Source organism: Pinus tabuliformis, chromosome J (genome assembly GCF_031772625.1).
Source record: "Pinus tabuliformis cultivar Carrire ecotype Pingquan chromosome J, CPIR1, whole genome shotgun sequence".
Classification (NCBI taxonomy): Eukaryota; Viridiplantae; Streptophyta; class Pinopsida; order Pinales; family Pinaceae; genus Pinus; species Pinus tabuliformis.
The window spans coordinates 810,746,945-810,756,198 of record NC_142295.1 but is presented as its reverse complement, the minus strand read 5'-3'; positions in this window follow the sequence as shown (position 1 = coordinate 810,756,198).

Below are 9,254 nucleotides of genomic sequence, written 5' to 3'. Positions count from 1 at the left end.
GAGGAGTGATCAAATGACTGTCCAACCATCTTGTCGCCCCAATGTACATGTTAATATTCAAATAGGATCCACCCTGCATGTTAGAAGAAGCGATGAAGGCATTTTTAGGCATTGTAGATTATTATGCCTCATCGGATGACACATTCATCAGAGTGTTCAGTGCGGAGAAGCCTCCACATGGTTTTCCAAAGTTTTCTTTGGACGTGCTTGGCATGCAGGAAGTAGCGTATCATGTCTCGGTAAGGTTAACAGCTAGGATGAAGTGGAAGAATAAGGGACCCTGGCCCACTCTTCCATTTCGGATTGGGTTATATGAGATCAAGAGCATCAAGAAAGTGGATGTCAAAGATGAACAAATGAAGAAGTACCCATTCAACCTTCAAAGCTTCAACCCGTATGACCCACATTGCATTGTCAAGGATCACTGCATGAGAGTTCAGTTCAATTGGATCCATGGGGCATGTCATTGGGCTGAGGAAGACTCATGGAGGTATTGTTACCATCATTCCAAACCCAAAAAACAGGTCAATTTCACTATAGAATGGTTAGCACAGCAGGATGAAGTAGCACCAAGGAAAACACGAGTTGTAGCAGTGGTAGTAGCAACAGTAGAGATAGTAGAGCCAAGCATACCTGCGTGTGACAAATGGAAGAGAAAGATTGCCGACCACATGGAGGACGAACATAGCTACAAATTTTGAGCAGATCCACTTGTAGAACAAGTAGCTATGGCTATTCAACATAAGCGACAACAACAAAAAAAGTAAGTCGTGTGAAGGCAAAGAGATAAGAAGAGAATGGAAGAAATAGAGAAGGAGTTGCATGAGCCAAGGGAGAAACTATGGAAAGAACAAGAGTTATGCCAACAAAAGAAGGAAGTGCAACAACAACAGATTTAGCAGGGGGCGCTTCACATGGAGACAGATGAAGCAGGGCCCATACAAGTAGTTGATTCTTCTGAACATTTGGCATCAGGTGAACAGGCTGAGCCCTCGTAGGGGCAAGACTTCTCTCATGAGATAGAATAGGATTTTGAATAGTTTGATGCAGACATGGAACAATTGGATTTGGAACAGGACACTGAACTCATGCCTCACCACAGAGAGGTTGAATCACCCGCTGCAATGCATCGAGATGATGAGCAAGTCTCGAATGACCAAGGATGCACTAAGATCCTTGGTGGTCAACTGGAGGCAGAGATGCGTGATAAATCCTTTGATGAATCTCAACATAGAGTTGTGCACCCTGATAGAGTACTAACTTCGGAGGACCAAACATCCCTTGAGCAAGTTGAAGAACAAGTGATCATGACCAATGTGCACAAGGACCCAGCTGCTTTGGCTGATGCAACTAGAGTGTATGCCAAAGCCACTAGCTCCAGTGTTCACTTACTCATAGATGAGAATGAGCAAATGGCGAAGGAAATATAGGTGGCCAAGTAGGGAGGAGACTTGGTCACAATGTCTGCCCGAGTTGAACTGAAGAAGGCAATATTGGAGGAAGTGTTGTCCTTGTGCACGGTTATGTAGGAATAGTACTCCAAGTTTAGTACCGTGCATCAAGCAGTCGTTCATCTTCACAAATGGCAGCATGCATGTGTGAGAAGAGATTCCATGTTGAAGAACATACATGTTACCATTGATAACATGTGAGCATGGGCAATGATGTATAAAGGAGCTCCGCTTCATTTGCCCAAGATGATGAAGGCCAATGCGGTCGAGCTGCAAGGATGTATTTGGAGTCAAATCTGGAACTATGAAGACCTACCACAATTCATCACTGGCATATAGGCTTCCCATGCACGAGTATTCAAGAGCATGGAGGATGTTGTGCACACATATGTGATTCCACCACTTGGGACTCTCACCTAAGGGAAGACCAACAAGCAGGTTCAACAGGAGCTTGACTCATACTTCGATGAGTTGATGTGCGTAGCGACCAATCCAGACTTGCCTATCAGTGCAGACATCATGCACAAGTATGTTGTTGGTTCGAACACATTGAGGACATTGTTGCACATTATTTTATATGAGTTGGATAGAGGAGCCCAAGTAGTGTACCTGGATGCCATGGAGGAAAGGTTCAGGTTCAAGAAAGATGCCACAGCGGAGCACACAGACACTATTAGAGACTACTAATCTTGGCACCAATATGTTACTGTTGATCAGCATGAGGATGTCGAGTAGTTGGACTTCTATAGTTTTCTAAGTCAAAGTGGTGTCTAGTTTGGCTTGTTCAAGCCATTGTTCACATGGGTGCATGTGCTTTGTATTGTTGAGTCATGTCAAGTGTAAGTCAAAGTCTCAAGAGTGAATGTAACAGTCATAGAGTAGGTGAAGAGTCACGAGGGTAGTTGAACGGTCACAAAGGGGAATGTTAAGGATCACCCCACCCTTTGCTATAAATAGTCCCTCATAACTGAGCATTGTATAGGCTTTTGGTCAGCCAAGCTTCTAATAAGACTATCTTGAAGAAGGCTTGGACAGTATTGTATCGCGCCATGGCTTGTCCACATCACGGAGCTAGTACATCTCTTTGGAGGAGCAGGTAGATGTGGCTGTAACGTTCTATTGATAGGGCTAGCAGGTTTACATGGTGTATTGTATGATTGTGACTTGCACTTCTTTATATAATAAAATCTAGCACATTTTCATGCATTTGTTGTTATTGTAGTTGGGTTGTTCCAGTTTCCTTAATGATATATGTTGTTTAACTTACATACTTGTATATGAACTGATTCACATGAGATTATATGAATATTGTTGTTAATGTGTTGCATATGTTAGTAATGTTGTCACCGTCCATGTCGATTGCTCTACTTGACACAGACGAACCTTTCTCTGAACCTTGTTATATGAACTATCACACTCGTCTTAGACTGATTCATGAGTGCTCTTCATGTTATCCTACCTTGTATGTTGGGACTACCGCATCCGTGTCGACTACTTTGCCAAAAAGTTGTGCATGTCTTTGTGTTGTGTGTTCCTAGCCGATTTGGGATTTATCCCTTTCAACTTGGAACTCACCTTCACCTTCCTCCCTTTTGAAGTGTTGGAACCTCTCATACTAATTCCTTGACTCACTATATCAGTCGCACTCTTTCTATTGACAGAGCTATCTTACTTGCCTCTGTGCGACATCATGGTCAAGTCATTACCCTACGACCCACTATTGTGACTCCTACACAAAACGGTCTAAGGTCTAACTGGGACTTCTTACCAGGGAGATCCCCTTGATGTGCTGGCGGGTCCAGCACCATTAACAATTCCTTAGAAGGCCCATTTTAGACCTCAAAATTTCTCTAATGAAACACTATGCCTAATTATAGTTTTCCTTAGTAGCACAACCCATAATTAGTAGTTCCACATAGATACTTGAAAACCCTATTTATTGTTGTCTAATGCCCCTTCCTTAGTTTTGACAAATACTTTTGTTGGCATTGTGATGCATGTGTTGTACTTGATGGCAACCCACTCATAGAAGAACATCTCACTTACATATAACTAGATCAATCTACAGATGTGACTAAATGCATGGGATGTAGGACAACTCAAAGGAATAATAAGATCAAGTTCTAAGTGTGACAAGTTAGCTTTTCCATCAACTCCAAAGGGGGAGATTGTTGGCATTATGAGACAAGTGTTGTCCTTGATGGCAAATCACATAGATGACAAATCATAGTGTAGAAGGTCAGCAGCAAGGAATTGATGAGCAGAAGGTTAGTAGAAAGGAATTGATGATCAGACTACAAGTATGAAGAGAAAATACATATACGCAGGTTCATTGTGACCAAGCCGCGTATACACACAAGTTAGACGTTACAAAGGCGCGTATGCATATAAACGCACTTTCATGCAAGGGAAAGTGTGTATATGTTGGAGATCTTACTTTTGGTCCGTGGTAGTTAGTTCTCGGTATTTGAACCTATGGTTTTGGACCATGGTGTCTCATCAAAAGTGTTGATCCCAAGTATTGGGCCCATGGTATTGATTTATTATGGTTTTGGACCGTGGTATTGAGCAAGGCCTAAGACTATAAAAGGAGAAGAAGATCATTAGGCAAAGGTATCGAAAAAGTCTTGAATATCTGAAGAAGTATGAGATCCAGTATGCAGGTTATGGGTTGATGATGCATTGCTTAATCTGAGCTAAGGAGGGATCTCACCAGTTGATGGAGAACAAGATCTAAGGATAGATCGAGATCAAATGGTTTGAAATAAACTCTCTATGATTGATTATGTCTATACTAGATCTATATACTGACGCATGTAATGATTTGAACTGGGTATATCTTAAGTTTGAAATCGCTGCAAGTCGTGTTTGAATATTTATAGATCTGTACGCGGGTTGGCTTTGGTGTAAGCGTGTATGTACGCTGGTTTGGTTCATTGTAGTAGCGTATACCGTTTGAGCTATGATGTCTGAAGTTACAGGTGGTTCTGACTTTTGATGAGTTTTCATGATAGTTTATTGGTGCCAGTATTCTGCATATCTTGGTTGGATGATTGTGTATTGATGGATGAGAACTAATATGGATCAAGATCATAATGATTCATATTTATGTGATCCGATGGACTAGTTCTGGGTGCTAACACATATATTATCCTTGTATATGTAATTATCTGGTTATGTCTGAAGTCAGGAAGTGCAACGAAGTTATGAATAAGTAATTAATGACATATACGCTAGTTCACCTTGATGAAGTTGCGTATACACGCAGGTTCAGAACTTCCAAGTAGCATATGCACTATGATGCATGATTTTGATGATACAGTTGGTTATGATTGTTATTGCAAAGTTCTGGTGACTGTGTTGTTGTCAGGGTTTCAGTGATTCAGAAATTGATGATGCTAGTAGTGATTGTTTTGAGCTTCAATGATAGTTATGGGTCCAGTATGAAAATTTGATGAAACATGGCCTTCAAATTATAGTGTTGTGCTTCAGGAGTATCCAGTCTGAAAATGTATGAAACGTGGTACCCGGAGGAGAGAAGATTGTAGGCCGGTGCCTACGTACTAGTATCTTAGCTAGTACAAGAGCAAAGGGGGTTGGAGCTCCCTTCCAGGAGAGTCTGGAAAATGAGAGAAGGTTGTAGCATTCTGCAGGTTGTAGCCTGCGTGCTGGTAAAGGACTGCACCAGTACATTGTAAACGAAGTTTCTTAATAAAGGAAGATAGAAACGAATTGCAGCAGGTGGTTTTCACCCACATTGGGTTTCCACCTTATATCATGGTGTTCATGTGTGTTTCTTATGTGTGTTGATCTATCTGTTTTACTGCTACTGTTGACTATTAATATGACTAATAATGCTCTGATGCATCCATTGAAGATCACATAATTGAATCATGAGTTTAATGGTTATACGCTAGTTGCAATAGACACAGTCGCGTATATACGCGGGTATACTTAACTGAAGTAGCGTCGCGTATATACGCGGGTATACTTAACTGAAGTAGCGTATATGAATCTGAGTATGAAAATGAAAAGGTTTTATTAATCTGATAATACTGATTCACCCCCCCCTCTCAGTATTATTTCCAACAATTGGTATCAGAGCAGGTTATTTGGTAGAGGCTTGATCGCTTGAAGGAGATCCGTGGAACTATGGGAAAGAAGCTTAAGAAGAAAGCACCTAAGAAGAAGAAGACATATCAGAAGAACTATGACAGTGGGAGAATCGATTGGGGATTAGGTGTAAGAAGCTCTTCAGATTCAGAATCATTTCAGAATGAAGATGAACTATCAGGTATGAATTTGCTATTCTCTGATGTTCCAGCTATCTATCCATTTGGAAAAGATGAAAGTGATAGTGAAACAAATGAATTTTCTCTTATGGGTGAACCAGAAAGATATCAAATAAAGGCAGAATTTAAAAGGCTTTCAGATAAAATCAGAGATCAACAAGATCTATTGAACAAGAGGGAATGTGACTTTAAAGAAGAAGCTACCGAACTAAAGGCCCAACTAGAGGAAGGAAAAAAGGTAAGGAAGGTACTCAAGGACAAATATCAAAAGTTGCAGGATGAAGTAACATCACTAAGAGATGAAGTCAATGAAAGAAGCACAACCATCAAGAACTCAAAGATAGATCCAGTTACTATGAAAGCCTTGAAGCCACGATCCGCTCGCTAAAGGAAGATCTTGAAGAATCAAAGAAGCAGAATAAAGATCTACTCCAAGCTATTGAAAAGCAAGAAAACGAAGTCATCAGCTTAAAATCTCAACTGGAATGTGCCTTCAGAATTCGTCAAATGCAGCAGGATCTGAATGAAGAACAAGAAAAGGAGATACTCAAACTAGGGAAACAAATGGAAGAAGGAAGAAAGTCTGAAGAAATCTTGAAGAAGCAATGTCTGGAAAGGGAAGAACAACTTCAGATTGAGGTAAATATATTAAAAGGTCAATTAGAAGGAAAGGATAAACTGTTACGATTTCAAGATAGTACTAGAATCTTGGATGATATTCTTAGTAGTCAAAGGTCTCCTGCTATCAAGACTGGTCTTGGTTTTCATGAATCTGTTGAAAGTGAATCTAGTTCACAAGGTGAGGCAAGGAACCCTAAAGAGAAGTTTAAAATGATCAACAAGGAGATGAGAGGTCAACCCCATCAACAATCAAGGAAAGAGATTCTTCAAAGAAAATCTTTTACTCCTAACTATGGAAGTAATAGTCGGCCATTTACTCAGATGAATAATATTGAATGTTATGAATGTCATAATCTTGGACATATTGCAGCTAGATGTAGAAGAAGAATGGTTCAAGATCATCACACAGAAATATCATCACATTCCAGGTACTTTAATGGATATTGCTTTTCTTGCAATATGTTTGGTCACAAAGTTGCTGATTGCTACAGGAGGAATATGAAACATGTAAGATGTTATGCATGTAACAAGCTTGGACATATAGCAAAGAATTGCAGGAACAAAGTACGGACATCACACCAAAAGGAGAAAACATCATTACACTTGAAGATATGGAAGAAGAAGGAAGTACAATCAGAAAGATGTGGCACAACACAATGTACTCAGACACAACACAACAAAGACATAACAGACTCAGAGGGAGCTGAAAGTATAAAACTTCAGTGTCCTAAGTCTCATACGCAAGTTTATTAAAGGGAAGTCCCGTATATATGCGAGTTATACACTGCAAAATCGCGTATATGTCAGTTTGATGAAAAGCAGTGGGGACAGGCTCAGAAAAAGGGGTTTGATATGATTCAGTCCATTATTTGCTCTATCGGTTAATAGTTACAGTCTGCTGAGGATGTGTGGAAATGTTTTGATACTTGTAAGATGTTTAGAAGTGTTTTGATCCTAACTTGATGATGATGATGTCTTGATGCTTATTGCTGATATATGCATGATCAGATAACAGATGGCACAGGTTTAGGGGGAGCATATGCCTTTAATAATTCATTGTTGGCATTATGGTTAATAAGTCCTTGGTGATGATGCTTATATGGCTAAATGATATATCTTGCTATGATGTGGTTATGAGTTGTCCATGATAAAATCTCATATGATTCTTGGGGTTACATAGTTGATGTTGAATTGGTTCTTAGATGGTGCATGGTGATCAGGATAAGGAGAAGTACAAAGCTTGAATATAGAACTTCATTACTTGATGATGAGTCTCTCATATGCTGCTGTTGTCATATGCATAAAGATCATGATGCAAGGTTCCTATAGTTCTTGGTGCTCATAGATGATGATATAAAGATGAGTTTGAGCTCAAGATACATAGTGCTAATACATGGAGTTGCTTTGCCGGAGACATGATGATGAGTTCTTATCTATATGATACTTACATATGTTGATTGATGTATATCTTCCCAAGTAATGATTCTTGGATCATGTAGATCTTGATGTTGATGAAATGGCTATGGTGGTTTCACACATGATATAATGTGAATGATTTTATGATGATGAGTTGATATCTATTTGCAGACATACCCTGTCATAGGACATTTACAGGTTGCTAATCTGGAATTGGCTGTACGCGAGTTTCATAAGGAGTATCCGCGTATATACGCTATTTTTGTGGATACAGTTGTGTATATGGAGGTTTGATGGATATCAGTAGGGACAGGCTCTTGTTGAAGTTTGTCTGATTTTGGTCTGACATAGACCATCTGGCACAGGTTCAGGAGGAGCAAATAATCTTCTAATAATGCATTGTTCGCATATCTTTAGAAACTCTTAGTTCAAGTACTCAAGCAGTTTTTGGTTCAGGTGGATCAGCTGCAGAAAGGAGAATAGAAGGAGAACATGGTTGCTATGTACAGTGATTGACTGATGCTGCTGATAGTAGTTATTGGTGACTTAAATAATCTTGATATTTCATCTCTATGTCATGTATATCTTCTTTCTATCAAGGTCATGTAATGGCCTATTTTGGTTTCCCCACTATGCCTGGGATGAATGATGTTATTCTTTGATGCTATCATATGTAAACTTTTGGTATATCCCCACTTGGTTGGGAGATGGTTATATGTATGAGTACTTGGTGCTAGGAAGGTCACTTATGATGTATAGAGTCATGTTCTTTCTTGTAGAACATCTTTTTGCAGACCTTGCTTACAGTCAGTGGGAGCATGAACAACATAATTCAACAAGAGTAGAGCTTTCAGCATGTAGCATGGACAGATTGGTACACCTTGGCATATACAAAGGGGGAGCTCATTCAGAGATTTCAGCAGGTACTCAGGGGGAGTATGGATGGCAGAACGTTTATCAAGGAAAGAGAATATCTTGGTCCGCCCTTTTCCCTTGATGTCAAAGGGGGAGAGTGATTTGGTGTTGTTGCCATCAAGTCCAAAGGGGGAGATTGTTGGCATTGTGATGCATGTGTTGTACTTGATGGCAACCCACTCATAGAAGAACATCTCACTTACATATAACTAGATCAATCTAAAGATGTGACTAAATCCATGGGATGCAAGACAGCTCAAAGGAATAAGAAGATCAAGTTCTAAGTGTGACAAGTTAGCTTTGCCATCAAGTCCAAAGGGGGAGATTGTTGGCATTATGAGACAAGTGTTGTCCTTGATGGCAAATCACACAGATGACAAATCATAGTGCAGAAGGTCAGCAGCAAGAAATTGATGAGCAGAAGGTTAGCAGCAAGGAATTGATGATCAGACTACAAGTATGAAGCTAAAATACATATACACAGGTTCATTGTGACCAAGCCGCGTATAGACGCGAGTTAGACGTTAGAAAGGCGCGTATGCGTATACACGCACTTTCA